The sequence below is a fragment of the Pithys albifrons genome, chromosome 6, assembly GCF_047495875.1.
Source record: "Pithys albifrons albifrons isolate INPA30051 chromosome 6, PitAlb_v1, whole genome shotgun sequence".
NCBI lineage: Eukaryota > Metazoa > Chordata > Aves > Passeriformes > Thamnophilidae > Pithys > Pithys albifrons.
In genome coordinates this window covers 33,690,593-33,708,131 of record NC_092463.1, presented here as the reverse complement: position 1 = coordinate 33,708,131, position 17,539 = coordinate 33,690,593, and the positions used below count along the sequence as shown (strand labels likewise).

The window sequence follows — 17,539 nt, the reverse complement described above, 5'->3', positions numbered from 1 at the left end:
GTAGAAAGAATGTGTAAACCCAAGCAGTAAGAACAGCCTGAATGCAAAGTGATTCTGTGTATATAATACTGCAAGTAAATGGCTCTCCCCAGTCTATTGGAGCCTTAAGTGGCAAAAATGCTATTGCAGTTCCACATAGTCTCTTTTGCTAGCATAAAGTACAGCATGATCAGCAGCAGCTTTTCAGAGAAAGTATTTTTGCTTAATTGTTTGCTTTTAAGGAATAGAATTATTTTAGACATAGACTTGATGTGTTTGGTTTTACCACTGACTTATCCAAGCATGCTAAAGAATCACCTACTTTTACTGTGCAACAAATGAAATCTGTTTGTCTACTCATCTTTTAAAGATGAGTTTTCTGACAGTGACAGCAAATTATCTCTAAAGGACAACCTTCCTGTTTAAAAAAAACCCAAAAAGCCAGTACCCATCTTTGCACGCATTTTTGCTTTGCTAAGTAGTAGTTGAGACCTAATACATTACCTCTCATATTTAAGAGCAAAGCTTTTATTTGGTGTCTCATCTTACTCAGGCAACATACAAGATGTTATAATTTGTAACCTGTATTTACACACAAACTTGCATTAATTTATACAATACTGCTTTAAATGATCACTCTTATTCAGTGTCAGCACCTTTACTGAGAGTAAAATGAAATTGATATTCAAATGGTGTTTTGCACTGGGTAATGAAGTACCAACCCGTATGTGCGGAGGGGACACTTGAACTGAACTACCACACCCTGGGGATAAGCATATTGCTTTCTGGTGCCTGGCCTTATTAAGTGTCAGATACTTTAACCACTTATTTTACCCTGATACTGCAGGCCTTGCTCTTGAGCTCTGATACATTTATCATTAAAATTGTTTAACATCTTTAATTTCATACACGCAAGTTATTGCCAGCAATGGTAACCCTCTCCCCTTCTTTCTCCTGCCTCTTGTATTGTAACCTTTAGTTTAACACTGGGGAAAGAAAAAGACTTAATGACTATCAAAGTAGGCAATAGCTATTTAAATGTCTGATAAGCATCTCCCAATCATATATGTATGCAAAGCTTAGCAGTGAGTGATGTGCAGCAGCTCTTACACCCAAAGAGTTTTGCTCTAGGCAGGGCTGTCCTAAGTGTGTGTGGGAAACGGGATGTTTGCGTGGCTCCTGGTGTAAAATACTATTTGTACTAGGGAAAAGCATCAGTCTTGTCATCTTCACCATCATAACCCACTGCATTGCTAAGGACGCCAAGAGGAGAACATTTACCTTGAGACCCCATTGTGTCTACTTCCTGTCACCATGGGTCAGAGCTTTTCCTATTTCTTTGCTCTCTCATTTTTTTATCCTTTGTTTTTTTAATAACTAAATTAACTTTGAAATGTGGAGCCCATAAATAATTTTTTGTCCTTTTAAGCCAGTGTCAACATCCTTTGGCCAATGAACGGAGAGTGCTAAGACACAAAATTCTGGCCTCTCATTCTACACAGTGGCCAGGCTCAGACTAGTCAAGACTATGTAACTTCGCTTTTTACCAAAAAAAGTTACTTCATGTCTATAATTCTTCTAATTTCTAGAGTGATTTACATAGCTATGTCTTGAACCAATTCACTGTTTTTTTCTTCTTCTCTGACTTCATAATTTTAGTTAAGTTTTAAACTTGAGATTGGCTTGTATTACACATTAAGGGTCAATATTTGAAATTGTTCTTCCCCAGCATTTGGAAGCCTTCAACATCACGGTGTATGTCACTTCATTTTGCCTGAAGTTGTCTGAAAAGCTTGTAGTTTAGATTTCTAAAGTCCAAAGAGCAAAGGAAACAGTTAAAGAAGCTAGAATACGTAAAGATAGTAATAGAAGGACCAATGGTTGTGATGTGCATGTATGTTCATACAGCTGAAATTGTCAGAAATTATGAATGAGTTTTGCCTGTCTGTCCTGAGAAGCCATACAGATGGATGTTCACCATCTCCTGAATATCAGGCTTAGGATGTCACCTGTGAGTGAGAGAATGAAAAATCATTCTCTGCTTTTGCAAAATTGAGCCATAAATGACTTCCAGAGGTAACATGGCTACTTGCGGAACTCTGTGATCTTAGTACTCCTGTTTCTAGTCTCTCATTGTAGGCAGTGACCAGGCTGTATCTTTGGAAGCTCTAGAAATTAAATTTTTGTATACTTTTGATTTTAGAAAAATAAAACCACACACCCACAGTCACCTCCCACCCCGCTTTCTATCATTCTTCAGCTGCATTAGTTTTAAAATAAATTTTGATTTGAAAAATTATGCACTATACTGGAAGAGTCTTAATTAGAAAATCCCTACTGGCTGTTGAGTGTTTTCAGTTATTCTGATTAATCGGATACTACCACTGTGTGGAATAATTCTGCCATGACTTGGGGAGTCTTTTGAACAATTTGCTGCTGCTTAGGGGTTCACAAAAGATTGATTATAAACTGAGACCATCACAGGAGCATGTAATAAAAAACCCCAATTCAGTGGTTTTTTAACTCCGTTGCAAAGCCTGTAAAGAAGTGAAGACTGAAATCTGGTGGTTGATATGGAGGTGAGTTGCACAAAATTACTTGGGTCTGTGGAGGAGAGAGCAGGCAGAACAAAGAGTTTTCTTATGTCTCCTTTTTCCTGTAGCCTTTTGACTGTTTTATTGCTAAACCTACTAAATGCAAATGGATATTTTAATTTTTTTTTAATATTTATCTTTTTGAAAGGTTAACTACTGCAACAGCAGCATGTGGTAGGAGTTGCAGATACTAGTAGTGTGTTAGTAGTCATCAGGGACTATTAAATTATAGAACTGTACTGTAGCAATGCTTACTCAAGAAACACTTACCAGAAAGTGCCATGTAGTTCAGTGAAGCAGTGGGGAACCTTGGCTTGACCTTAAGTATTAATGACAGCTTTTGATTTATTTTAACTTACTTCCATGTTAGGAAAACCAGTCATAACTACCCTAGCTGGAATAGAGAGGGAGCTTCTCTGGTCAACATGAAAAATCCCAAACTTTGTACTGGTTAAGAATAGATCTTCTGTGATATGTTTGCCATATTTTTGATGTTCCCTCTCTTTTGAGGTGGAGGAAAATGGCAGCACACAAGGTTTAATCTCTTTGACTGGAAAATAAAGTGACACATGTCTGAGATCCTGCCCAAAGACAGGAGAAAAGCACACGTGATGGGAGAGTGTGCCCAGTTCAGAGCTTGAGCACAGCTGCCACAGCCTCGGGCAGGGCCTGGGGCTCCCAGGTGAGGCCAGTTGGGACCACTATGGCTGTGTGAAATTTGCAGATTGAGGAGGGCCTCTTTCTGCCCTTCTTGCTCAACTGATGTTCCCACTTAAAAAGTTAGGATAAGTGATAGATATGATAGCTTGCTAAAAACACATCAGGCACTGCAGCCAGATCTGTAATACACTTCCCTCTCTCTGCTGTTGTCATTCTGGTGCAGTAAGTGAGAAAAGTATACTCTGGTCTCTGCAGCATCTTTCACACTCTGGTAGCTGGTAAGAGAAAGTGACAATTTTGGGTGCATAAGCTGCACCACTGGAGCCCAGGGCTGGCATGGCTGGAAGGGTGCTGTGGGCACTGAATCGCCTGTGCCCAAGGAAACCAGTGCTGGCTGCTTGGCTTGCTTTCCTGCTGCTTGTCCTGGTGTGGGCTGAGAGAGATCTCCGTCCTCTGTTACCTAAGAAGCAAAGTGTTACACCAAGTAACAAGGGACACAAAGAGCAGCGTTTACAGTGAGGTGCAGAGATAAAGGGCATTGAAATGGAAGGGACTTCTGCATAGAAGTACATGCAGGAGAAAAGCCAATGGGGTTGTTACTCAGAGCCCCGATGCAGTGGTGATATTTCAGCAGGAGAGAGGGCTCTTCCTGTATCATCTTCGGCTGGAAAAAGAAACATTTTACTGATTTACTCTCTGGTATTACTGTGATTATCTGTCTTATGTAAATAAAGCTGCTGTCCTCCTTATTTTATGAGATGTTATACCAGGTCATACACTCTTGCATGTGTTGAACTAGTTCATGCTGAAGGCCCTGGTTACTTTTCGTGAAGATCTTCATAGGAGATTTATGGGGAAATCAGTTAACAAAGTAAAATGTTTTCAAAAAAGAATAGAAAAAGTGCTCAAAAATTCTAAATATGACTTTGTAACTGGGTAATCTTTTAATTGTTCACTGCTGCTAAAGAGGACAGCAGCCTGTATGTTTTGGTAACATCTGAGTTCAGGAACAGTTGGCAGATCTGAGTGTTCCTTTATGGGTCCAAATTGGACCTCAGAACTGTAACACATAAAGTATGGGAGTTTGTTTTGGTTTTATTTGCACAAATAAGTAGGTGTCAGGAAGCTCAGTGTCATGCTTGGAGCAATAAGACTTCTTTGCCCCATCTGTGTGGACGCAAGATAGAGTGGAAGTAGGCTGAAGTGTTTATCTTCCTTTGCATTCAGACTTCTCATGGTTGCTTCTTGTTAAACCAAATCTTTGCGGGGTGTTGAAGCACTGAGTGGGCTCATTTTGTAAGGTTTTCTAATTCCAGCAGATTAATGAAGTTTGGTGTGCCTTAAATCTAAAAAACGAAATGTTGGTCTGCCTTTCTAGTGTTGCTAAAACATTTTTCTGCCTTTATATATTTTTCTCATGATAAATGAATTTTTGTTATGTAGAAAACATGATTAAAACTGTAAATCTGTGAATCTTCAACTTCGTTAGGGTAAAAAGAAGTTACCTTAAATCAAGATAATTTTCAATGTCTTATCCTTCATTTACTTAACATGACTAGAACTAAACCTTTCTTGGCCTAGTAAAAACCACAGGATTTTATTTTGAAAGGTGCAGATTGAAGAAAATGAGAGATTTCTGTAATATGTTTGATTGTTTTATGTTCCCCTGTGTTTAACTGTATTTTTTGCTAAAGATCACAGAAGTATAAATTAGTTTTGTCCAGAGAAAGCAAAATAGAGAATTCCAGATGATCCTGCCCCTGGTAACAAGCAAAAAAATTGCAGCTACACTGGAGTGTTACCTCCATCTGCTCTGATTGCAGGCTGTGTGATACTGTGTGTAATGATCATCCATATAGATGAAATTAAGTTTAAAGGCACATGAATAAAGGTTTTTAGGTAAATATACTGGAAAGTGTCCATGAAAAAAACTAAGTAGTCATTCCATGCCCATGAGCAGCTGAGCTGTATACACACTGCAGTGTTAATGCAGTATTTGTCTCAATGACAGCATCATTAGAGTTATGAAACTTAGCTTTGAAGATTACTTAGTATTCACACTTGTCATAAAGTCTGCTTTATTTTACATTTTGTTTACTTGCATTTCAGTAAAGAAATATCCTACTAGGTTTGTATGAAATCAGAGAAAAAAGAGGTCTTGTAAATAACAATGCAGATCAAAGACTACTGAACAACTTTCATGTCCAAGAGAGGTCTGTCTTCAGCCTGCAAGATTCTCTTTCTCTCTCCCCCCAAGTTTTGCAGCTGGTTGAGTAAAAGATTGCCTCCCATACCATCTTTGCCTCTCATTACTTGGCAGAGCTGTGGTTCTTGCTGGTGTTTGTTGAACTGAAATGGTAACTTGAGAGTCGGTTTTTTCTGCTTCATCCTCTGAAAAGTTGTAAAGACTTCACGTGAAGAGCAGTTTCATGAAATATACATGACTAATCCAATCTAGCTTTAGTATTAGGCATTAAAAATGTATTTAAAACCCCCAAACCATCATGAACTATTCAAATAGGGTAAAAAATGTAAAATTAGTAAGTAAATTCAATTGTTTACAAGCATAACACCTGGCAGAAAAAGGATACATTCAGATAAAAAAATTACCCACCAATACCTCTTGTAGCCAACAAACACAGCGTAATAATTTTAAGTGTCATAAAAATGTTTATGTTACCGTTTAAAAATCTTTCATGGAATTTTTTTCTCTCCCTTACCAACACAGATGTTTGGGAGCTGAAGGCCAGCCCTCACTACCTGCTCCTAGAACCACCTAACAAATGGGTGGCCGTTAGCTTTGTATTCCACCTTAATGGCTGGGGAGGACTGCGGGAGGTGGGGCAGGGGGAGAGAGATTTTTCGGTTTTTTTTTTTTTTTTTTTTTTTTTTTTTTTTGCCACACTTCTCTCCTCCAGCTACCCTGGGTGCCAGCCACCATTTGCTGGGTTGGTGGGAGCACTTGGAGGGAGCTCTCTTGGCTCAGCTCCGCAGCTCCGTGCACCCTTTGGAGAGAGAGCAGTCGCCGCTACCTGGATTTGCTACAGACTCCTCCAGTGCCAATGCCACCTGCAGAGGAGTTGCTAACACCCCACTCCCCCAGTGCTTTTTGACAAAGGGTGAGGAGAGGTTCTTTCCACTGGCCACGGGGAAGGTTTCAGCTCGTCCCCTGTGGCCACCATTATTCCTACATGAGTTTTTCGGAAGCCGCATCTCTCCCTGGTCGACCCCCCTGCCTCGCCGGAGTCCGTGAAGGATTTTCACATCTCTGCCTCCCGAGGCGCGGCATCGCCTCCTGCTGGCTGTACATATAACTGCACCGAGGGGGCAGAGACAGGACTTCATCTGTTTGAAAGGGTTTTTTTTTGGTTACGGTGTTCCTGTTTGTTCTGTTCTGCCTTTTTTTTTGGTTATATATATATATTTGTAGTAAAAAACTGTTATCCCTTTCTATAAATTTTCTGATTAAAGTCTCTTAATTTCAAAGATTGTGGTGGTTATATAGTTTTTACTTAAAATTGAAGATTTTGTGTCCAGGCAATGGAATCGCAAAGCTGAAGGGGACTTAATCTGTAAATGGACACCTTTTAGTTCCTTCACGGTAGAGGTGAATTCACTACAGATTTTGTCATACGTTTTTGTTGCTACTTCCTCTGCGGAAGTCAAGAGAAATTGCTGCCCTGTTTTTACTTTCTGTTTGTTTCCTTGTGGTGTGGAGAGATACGAAACATTTTCACCTGCTGACAGTGGATAATTCAGTACAAGAGAGGAGCAATTACACAGATGTGTCATCCCAACCAGTGTGACATGGCAATTTTTGCAGGAAAACAAAAGGGAAGAAGAAGTGGGTGAGAAATGTAAAAATACAAAAGACAAAATATAAGTAATACATGCCTTGGTTTGTAGCAATGGGTGGGTTGAATGTTTAATAAGCAGAGGGCAGTGATACAGCAGCTAACATCTTGGTTATTTGTGAAGTGACTGGCTGTGTCACAACAAGAAATGTTTTAGAGATGTCTGCAGAGAACGGATGCAAGAACCCTGGAAAGCACTGCAAATGAGCGTGTATTTCTGTACGTGTACAGGAAAACACAGCGAGCTGTAAGTGATTTGATGTACCCACTTGCTGACTTGCCCCAATCAAACAGGTCACTGTATGCAGTTCTCTTTGGTGGAAGAGGTGGGATATGCATATATGGCACTTCTCCCTTGTTTCTGATGGCAGTTGCTGTCCTTTACAGGGTTATCTGTGTGCTACATGTGTCTTAGGTTCATGCAGTTTTTACATACATACGGCTAATACATGGTAGACCTTATCAGGTTATATATATGTAGCAAGGCAATGAAACAATTTTTTTAGTTTCAGAAAATAAAAGTAGAATCTTAATTTTACATTATATTGTTCCAGTTATTTTTCATTTTTTCATACTGAAAATCATATTGTAGTCAGTTTGATTTTAATATGCTGAGACCTAAAAATTCCATATATCAGCAAAAAGATTCTGGTTAGCTGCATCAATCAGCACAACACAAGTTTAAAATTACATACTGCATATGGATGATTGATGAGGAAGTTTGTGTCATCAGCCCATGTTAGGTCATAAGTCTGCATTAGTGCAATGAAACACATGGCAAAGTTTTGGCAGTGTTATGGCAGGTTTCAGGGTAGATTATCTTCTGCTGTGCCCAGCAATTTATGACATTCAAATATAGATGTCTAATTGTATTTCTAACACTAAGGAAGTAAAGGAGAAAAAGTAAAAATGACTGTTATCTTTCTTTGCCAGTATGGCAGTCATCTGGATTATTAGAAGGTTAAAAGAAAAGTTAAAGATTCTTTCCACACATCAGGGGTGTATTTGGGTTGAATGTTATACAGTTTTACAGCTTATCTTCCCCTCAGAACTATTTTGTTGCTAGGGTGTGTCTAGACCTAGAATTAAAAAAAAAAAATAAAAAAAGTCTTAAGGTCAACAAAAATTTCAGCATTTCTCCAGTTTTTGTATCTGAATTTGGTTCCATTTACTGCAGTTAATCGTGGGTGCTGTGTGTTGCTCTGGATTTTGAGCCATCAGTCCTAATGATCTGAATTTCTGGCTTTTTTTAATTGAAGTAAAGTGTTAAGCACTAATATTATTTTTTTAATGTTTTCTGTGAAGGCATTTGAAGATTGAAGGGTTGTGGCCCATTTCACTAAGGCCAATGTTATTATGGGTTTAACAGTGCTGTCTTGCATTGTTTCTTGCTGGGAGGATTTTGAGCAAAGAAAAGTGAATTCAGTTATTAAAAGAGAAAAAGAAAGAAGACTGGAGGGTGGGCACTATAGGAGTCCTGTAGTGGAGTTCTGTAACAGATGACTGTAGAAAAATAAGAGAGAGGAAATCTGTGAAGAGTCTCAATCAAAAATAGTTTTTGTAAGTGAAATGCTTAATCAACAGAATCTCAAATTTTACTGCAGGCCTCTATATTTGGGCCAGAAATTCCACTGTCATCTTAACAATGAAGCACCTTGCTTGTCCTGAGGTATCCCATAGGACCACATATCTTCTCTTTGGCAAGTTGGAATATATCTGATTTATCTCTGTAAATTCATATTTATTCAGTGAAATGCCACACTTTGGTAACCAATAATTTTTCATTTTTTTAATAGTATTTGATTTAGGGTCATATTGATTTTTTTCAGTTCATAACTCATGATGTTTCAGATGTGTGTCACAGTCCCCAGTTCTATTTTCTTATTCCTAGCAAGTACTATTTAAGCCCATTCACAGGGTTGGGAAGAGTAGAGAGAACCATTCATTACAGTCAGCTGTGGAGGGAGGGAAAAATGCCTGTTTCTAAATATAACATAAATTAATCCCATTGCACAGGATATGTTAGGCATATGTAATTTCTGCCTAGGACATCTAAGTTTGAAGAATCAGGAGAAAATATGCCCAGCTGGTGACCTGGTGGATGGCTGCATGGCGGAACTATATAAAAAAATAAAATTTTGTTTCTAATAAACTGGCACTTGGAGAAAGGGAAGCACAGGCAAACTGATGCGGGAATAATATCAGATCTTTTTTAGTTGTATAAAGCAAAACAAGTTGTAAGATTGTGGAGTAGTCAGGAAATAATTTCTGCTCTATATTCAATAGCTGTTAGTGTGGTGTCTTTCAGCTACAAACTCTCTAATTTCAGCTGCAATGGAGGATGAACATTGATGCTAATGCGTAGGAATTATTTTTTTTAATCAAGAGTGCAGGATAGCCTCAATTTCTAAAGAAAAGATAAAGTCTGCCTTCTAACTCCTAGTAATTACCACAGGCATTTAAAATTTTGTTCTCTGTTAAGCATGATTCATTTTAAATTGTGTATATTTCTGTTTTTTTCCTAAAAAAGCAATCCATGGAAAACCAGCTACCCAGTAATTTAGTAAAATTAAAATTGTCCAGTTACATTGCATAGATCGCACATATCCAGTATACTACAGTATGACACAGCAACTAATTTCTTTTGTAATTTTTCTCTTCATATCTTGAGTGAAACATCTGGAAAAGTGTTAGATGCAGAAAAAGCAATTTTGTGTAAGCATGATGTTGTTGGACCAACATCTGCATTGCATTCTGGTCTGGCAGCATTTTGTAGGGATATTAAGGGTAAAGGCAGGAGGGAGTAAGACTGAAAAACACTGGAGGTTATCAGGTTGAGACTGAAAGGTGGAAAGTTGCTGCTGCCTGCTGTGGATGCTGGAGCAGCTTAGAGTCCAGGCCAAATGCTGGAGTTGCTCTAATGGACAGTTCTTTTCACAGCTTTACAAGTGCAAGACTGTCAAGTCTCCACTTGGATATGCCCTTGACATGTCATGCAGAGAGGACAGGGGTCCTGCAGGTTTCTCCTAAAAGCACCTAGTTAGGGACTATGGCTGGCTTTGTAAACGAAGCAAAGTTGAGTCACACCTATGATGTGAAAAGTCACATCTTTGTGACTTATCTCCTTAAAATGGCACCAACATGCCTACTTAGGAATTGCAGGTGCATATGGGTGAAGTCAGGCAAAAAAGGAGCATTTGAAGAGACATGTGTGGACCTACATGGCAAGCTTACCAACAGAAGTGATTGCAGGCTCTCTACAAACAGAGGCACTGGCAGATAGCAATGTTATTTAAAAACAAATCTGAAAAACCTTACTTTTTTCCTGTGTTAAGTATGCTATTTAGAATTAGATTCAGCACAGCGGTGAGGGAGCTCAAGTAAATCGCTATGTTGCTTGACACAATTGTTTCATGAAATAAAGGTTTAAAATAGCCCTTTTTTGAGCGCTTTATAAAACAAAGGGACAAAAAGCAATTCCTCTTGTACCAAGAATGATGAAGGACAGATTGTCTGTTCAGAAATATTACCAGCTTCACTTGCATCCCAGGCCTTGTAGTGTTTCAGTAACAACATCAGATTTGCTTTCTGAGGGCGACTGGCATGAAGCCTTGTGTAAGGTGGCCAGGTGGTTCTCTAGATGTGATACTTGGTTGGAAAAGGAGATTTAGGATCCAGTACTTCTGCTAATGATTTCACGTATGTTAATGATGTGGGGGGACTCTGATGGACATCATGTAAAATCCTTGGGTTTAAAGAATTTTGTAATATTTCTGCACTAAATAAAACAAGCTGGTCCCTTAGGCACTGTGATTCAAGAAGTTAATGACTTTGAAAATATTTATATTCCTGTTATGGTTAGAGCAGTAAATCTGGACATTCTGTGTTCAGGCTTTCAATTTCCTAGCTTATGTATGAAAGATGATGCTATACATTTATCATATTTTTCTGACATGGGAACAATCCATGGTCCTGAATTTGGAGATGCTATATTCTTTAAACTTTTTTCTTCCAAAGAGCTTGAAGAGTTTCAGGGTCCTTGAGGAGATGGGTTTTTAACATAGAGGCCAGAAATTTAGAAAAGTCAAGTGTTCTTAAGCAAAATAAGTGAGTTTGGTTATTTTTCTTGATTGGCTGAAATCATCTTGAAGGACTGTAGTTTATCAAAAGGGAGAAAATGAGTGTTCATATCCAGAAATTCCTTCCAGTTAATCAGACAGCAAATACAAAAGGTGAGGTGGGGAAAAGTGGCAATGGGTATGAAGAACTGGAAGATTATCAGTGGAATACTTTCATCGAATCATAGAATCAGCTGGGTTGGAAGAGACCTCCGAGATCATCAAGTCCAACCCTTGATCCAACACCACTGTGATTACCAGATCATGGCACTCAGTGCCACATCCAGTCTCATCGTAAAAACCTCCAGGGATGGTGAATCCACCACCTCTCTGGGCAGGCCATTCCAGTGCCTTATTACTCTCTCTGTAAAGAATTTCTTCCTGATATCCAGCCTAAACCTCCCTGGCAGAGCTTAAGCCCATGCCCTCTTGTTTTACTGCTGGTTCCCTGGGAGAAGAGGCCAACCCCCACTTGGCTACAACTTCCTTTCAGGTAGTTGTAGAGAGTGATGAGGTCACCCCTGAGCCTCCTCTTCTCCTGGCTGAACAACTCCAGCTCTCTTGGCCTTTCCTCATAGGACTTGTGCTCAAGTCCCTTCACCAGCCTTGTTGCTCTTCTCTGGACTCGCTCCAGCACCTCAATATCTTTCCTGAACTGAGGGGCCCAGAACTGAACACAGCACTCAAGGTGTGGCCTCACCAGTGCTGAGTACAGGATCGCTTCCCTCGTCCTGCTGTCCACACTATTCCTGATACAGAAATAGTGATTTTTTTGAACTAAAATATGCAAGAATTATAAAGAATTACAGGAATTTATCCATGCTTGAGCAGGATTTGGTCCACATGATCTTCAGAGGTCCCTTCCAGCCACAACCAGTCTGTGATTCTGTGATAAGTTTATGTATTTCTTCAAGCTATGTAAGACCACAAGTATCCTGATACATCCCTGTTTTCTCTGGAGATCAGTAAGTAAACATACATTTAAATATAAGAAGGGCATTTGATAGCTACCAAAAATGTTTCCAATGAACTGCTTTTTTGGAGAGAGGTTTGTCTTTTAGCAGAGTAAGTTCTGAAAAAAACACCTTCCTCAAAATACATTGAAAAATAATAAAAAAGAGAGTTGGAGAGTTGGGAATGTACCTATCCTGGTGATTCAACAAGAGAAGTTGTCCCATTAATCGTATTGACAGAACTTGTAACTTTTTTCAGTAAGTTGTTTTTGATGAACAATTTTAATGGCTAAAGCCCAGTTTCTAACTCTTTCTGTGCCTTCCTGCTTTGTTTTTTCATAGAGGGCTGCCAGCTCCTTCCCTGTAACAATGCAGAGAGCATGGGTGGGATACACAGAGACTCTGCTGGGAAGGATAGCTGGATCCCTAGAACCCTGCTCTGGAGGGGAGCAAGCAGAGGAAGGCAAGCTGTGAGAAGTATTTTGCTAGAGAGTGGACTTAGTTTTGGTTCAATTACACACTGATTAATGTTAACAAAAGTGTAAGATGGATGTCATATCCAGCTAATGGACTGAATTCCATTAATTAATTGACAAAGAGCAACATGCAATTTTGTTTTGTTTGGGTTGTTTTTGGGGGGATGACTGCATGGCAAATGCATTGCTTTTAGTTAACTGTCCCTGGTTTCCATGGGGATCTTCCTTCTGTTTTTTAAAGGTATTTTTAAGAATCTTTCACGTTACTTGAAGTATTGCTAAGAGCTCGTACTTCAGAACCATCTGAGCTGTTTATCAACACTTTGTGTCTGGCAGTGAAATTCAAGGAGGGTACAACTTGAAAGAGGAGCGAAAATATTTTTTGCTGCTTTGAATCAGACTAATGCACTCTGATTATATTTCATGGTCAGAAAGGACTTCTGGACAGCATGCTGTGGTGAATTGTTATTTTTCCTTTCTCAGTGTACTTCTGTGTAATTAATGTACTGTGTGGCTGCTTATGTATGATACTTCTCAATTTAAAAACAAAGTAGGTGATGACTGGAAACAACCATCTTTTCCATCTGAATACGGTAGAATTGGTATGTAGTACATGGAGATTTTATTGAATGTTGATAGTTATGATAACAGTGGGATAAAATAAACTCCGCCTGACTTGGGTAGATTTTAAATGTGTTTGTTTCTAATCTGAAAAAAGCTGTTTCTCATGCAGTGGTTACCTTTAGTATTTCACATTTCTCTTTTTTACTTGGAGAAATTGTCAAAGGCACAGACAAGCTCTTCATGGGGAGCAGCTGAGGTCACTTGGTTTGTTTAGGTTGGAGGAGAGAGGGCTGAGAGGTGACCTCATTGCAGTCTACACCTTCCTCCATGGAGGCAGTTGGAAGGGGAGGTGCTCATCTCTCTCTGGTGACTGGCAGTAGGACACAAGGAAATGGAATGAAGCTGCATCAGAGGAAGTTTGGATGGGACATTTGGAAAAGGTTCCTCATTGAGAGGGTGATTGGTTACTGGAACAGGCTCCCCAGGGAAGTGGCCAGAGCACAAAACCTCAAAGAGTTCAGGGAGTGTCTGGATGATGCTCTTAGTCATATCATTTAGTTGGGGGCAGTTCTGCAAGGGGCAGGGAGTCAGTCAGTGATCCTTACTGGGTCCCTTGTGACTGGAGTTACTCTGTTCTAAGCTGGATGTTTATGTCCTGGTCAGTCTGTGGACTGAGAAGGTTGTGAACTTATGTCAGCTGTAGTAATGGTTTTATGTAGACATAGCTCATTCTCTGAGAAGACTTCCCTTTTTAAATAAGGTTGTGTATAACACTACCAGGGTTCTTTTTTTTCCAGGCAAATTGAGTCTGGGGCACATCACTTGTGCTTCTGTGAGGTTTTCCTTGATTTCTGGGAGCTCAGCCTCTAATGAGAGCCTCAATTCTCTGCTTGCTTTAGCCCTATGTACAGAGGAAGGGAAGGGAGACAAATCCCAGCTGAATGACTTGCTGATGCAGAGATTGGCTGGAGGATGCCAAGGTTGTTTGCTCCAAGCCTCTTATCGACACCCTTTTGTCCCCACAACCCCTCTGTGCCTCCCTGGCTCGTGTACTTTGGAGGTGGGGCTTTCCCTGCCCCGGGCACCTTCCCTGCTGCTCCTTTTGTTCTTCCCCCACTCCTCTCATTTCCCAGAATATTCCAAGCTGGGAGGGACCCACAGGGATCATGGAGTGCAGCTCTTCAGTGAGTGGGGCTCAAGCCCACAGCCCTGGTGTGAGGAGCACTGAGCCAATTCCAGGCTTTACAAAGAGCACAGGAGACAAACCAACTGACCATAAATGATGCCCTTGCAAGCTCAATCTGGGTAACCCTGGGCCAGAGCAGGTGGGCTGGCATGGATGGCTTTCCTCCAGCTTCTTGGCAGCCTGGAAAGGGGAATCAAGGCAGAAGGGGCTGCAAAGCTTCTTGGGGCACGGCCCAGTCTGCCCTGCCATCACAGAAGGGTGTAGAGCAGAAGCAGGGTCTCTCCTCATCCTCCTTCCCCACTGTCTCCTCCCTGCCTCCATCAGGCTCCATCCTGACCTCCCTTCCCACATGCTCAAGGAGCTGCCATGGTGTCCAGTTACAGAAAATTAGAACAACACAAGATTTTTCCCTTTTTAAATGAAAAACACTTCATGTTCTGTGTTAGTGGTAGAACTCTGTGCAACCAGTATGGGATATGCTTTGTCATATGTAATTGTTTATAAATGACACTCGTGTCCCTGACAATATTGACTTACAGGAAATGGCAAGATGCTGCATTTTCCAGCTGTTCATTCCAGCTTTCTTTGGATGCCTCCCAGCTATCCATATTGTTCCAGCACAATCCTGTTTGGAAATTTGAATCTATGGCTGTGTAGCTCTAGAGCAGTTATTCAGTAGAAACACTTCAGAAACTAAACCCTGGTAGAAAATGACAGCTTTGCCCACTGTGATGATGTGTAACAACCTACCAACAGTTGTAACCTAAGGAGAATAAGAGCACTGTCTTTCATGGCTTCATCAGTAAATGACTAACACATACAGAGTGAAAGAGATCCTCCAGACATTGTGAAAACATTCAGAGCACAATTAGCGTAATGCTTGTTGAATTGCATTGTTGCCTGGAACACTTATCCTCTTCCATGGAAAGGAGTTGCTGGGGAAAACTGAGGAACAAAGAAATGGGCAACGTTTGCAATTTTGTTCTGAAACTTCTTATATTTAATGTCATGCAAAGTTTCTGGTGTAATTTTTCTTCTGAGTGGGTGGCTTTGGGATGCATGAAGGGAAATACTTGATCTGAAGGCATCAGCAGGAAGATCTACCAGTCTGTACTGAAGTTGATCTGGTTCCTCAGAGTAGCTTATTCATATATTAGTTAATCATAGTTGCAAGTGGAAAAAAAGAATGTTTCCCTGAGGAATAATCACTAATTTTCCAGTGTCCCAAGTAGGCATTTCTGTCTGCTTATTCTATTTTTCCCTTTCAGGCTCTGGCTTTCTTTTATCTGTCTAAAGGGTTCTTCCTCATCTTAGAACCAATAACTTTTTTTTTATGCTTCATTCTTTCAGTTTCCATATAGGATCAGTCAGAACCAGAGCTAATTTCATTTCCTTATGACTCTCTGGTTTATAAGTGACAATATGACATAATTTGTAGAAGTAATTCAACAGCTGAGAATATGGAGGCTTGAATGAAACTTTTGCAGGACCCTGAAGAATAGCTCAGTAGTTCTCTGGAAGCTTCTGAAATATAAATGAAAATGCCTCTAATTTCTTTTATTTTTCTATTCTTCATTTATATTCATTCTAATGAAGGTGAAACTTGCTTGGGAAGTAAGGTTATAAAATCAGTGCAATTGAAACTAGATGAAAGATAAACCCACAACAAAAAGCCCAGTTTCTCCCTTCTCCTGGGCATTGTAATAATATATATTACAATTATTACAATATCTCCAGCTTCTGTAATAGCTGGAGATTTAGAGATATTTTTGAAAGTAAGTGGTTTGATTGACTGAGTATCTCCTAGCAACTTAGAAAGCTTTAGATACAACTGATTGAATACTGTCTGTAAATTCAATGACAAGCCCAAAGCACCTGCCAAACCCAGGTGATGAGTCCTTTCTTTAAAATATATCAGGTAGTAAAGATTTAACTAAGTGTTTTGTCACTATACAAAAGGAATTTGCATAAGATACATGATATATACAATATATAGAATATTAAATCCCAAATGACATTCAAGTACTACAGACCAAAATGGCAGATCTGTGAGGTAGATTTTAGCATGCTTCTATTGAAAGAGTACTCTTTTAACAAGGAGCTGAACTAGACTTTCTGCTAGTTCTTGGTGCTTGCTACTGGTTATACACATTTGCAATGTGAACAACAACATGATGACATTTTATGTGGCAGCCATGGGAAAACTCTTAGAGGAGAAATCAAGGCAAAGAATGATAGTGTCAACAGAAAGAAATATGGGGGTCTGCAGCTGCTTTTTTGTATCTCAAGCAGCAGCTTATGATGCTGCTTTGTCTCATTGTGTCTATTTGTAGGTAACCTCTACTAAAATGCTTACAAATCTGCCACATAAATCAATTACACTTAATAGTGCTTCTGGTAAGTATGAACAATATATAGTATCAACAACATATGGTTGTTGGTATGGTCTCCATTAAGAACAATTAAACTTTTCTGGGAGGTGGGAAGCTAAATTCTACTTTGCAAGCTGTCCAGCTGGTTCAAAATAAATGGAGTTATCTTGTCAAGCAGTACACTGGTAGATGGTACTCTGATACGCTGGTACCTGCACTTCGACTATACTGCACAGTACATCTCTGGGATAAATAAAGGAGAAAAGCAGCATCTGTGGAGTCAGGGTTGGAAAGGTGGGACCAGGTTATGTGATGTAGAATATGTGTGCCTCAGTCAGCTGTGCTAGTGATGGTCCTCTTGCCTCCATAGATCAGAGGCCTGGAGCACCTGAGCTAGAAAAGCTGAGAAAGTTGAGATTGTTCAGCTTGGAGAAGAAAAGGCTCCACAGAGACGTCACTGCACCCTTCCAGTACCTGAAGGTGGCTACAAGAGAGCTGGAGAGGGACCTTTTGCAGGGGCGTTTAGTGATAGGCCAAGGGAGAATGGCTTTAAACTGAAAGAGAGTAGGTTTAGATTAAACATTAGGAAGAAATTCTTTATTGTGAGGGTGGTGAGGCACTGGACCAGATTGCCCACAGACCTTGTGATGTCTATCCCTGGAAGTGTTCGAGGCAAGGTTGAATGGGGCTTGGAGCAGCCTGGTCTAGTGGAAGGTGTCCTGGCTCATGTCAGGGGGGTTGGAATTTACAAAAGGGGGGTTGGTCACTTCCAACCCAAACCAT

General features: G+C 40.0%; 1 protein-coding gene across 3 annotated transcripts in view; it reads left to right on the top strand.

Moving 5' to 3' along the window:
• Window positions 1-17,539, top strand: part of GPR176 (G protein-coupled receptor 176) — a 39,019-nt gene that overhangs the window by 15,587 nt on the left and 5,893 nt on the right. Inside the window, exon 1 of one of the 3 annotated variants that reach the window (XM_071558079.1) lies at window positions 6,953-7,081. The exons of the other annotated variants lie outside the window; for them this stretch is intronic. The gene's annotated coding sequence lies outside the window, so the exon portion shown is untranslated. Of the gene's footprint in view, window positions 1-6,952; window positions 7,082-17,539 lie in introns of those variants that run through there. 3 annotated transcript variants of the gene reach the window in all.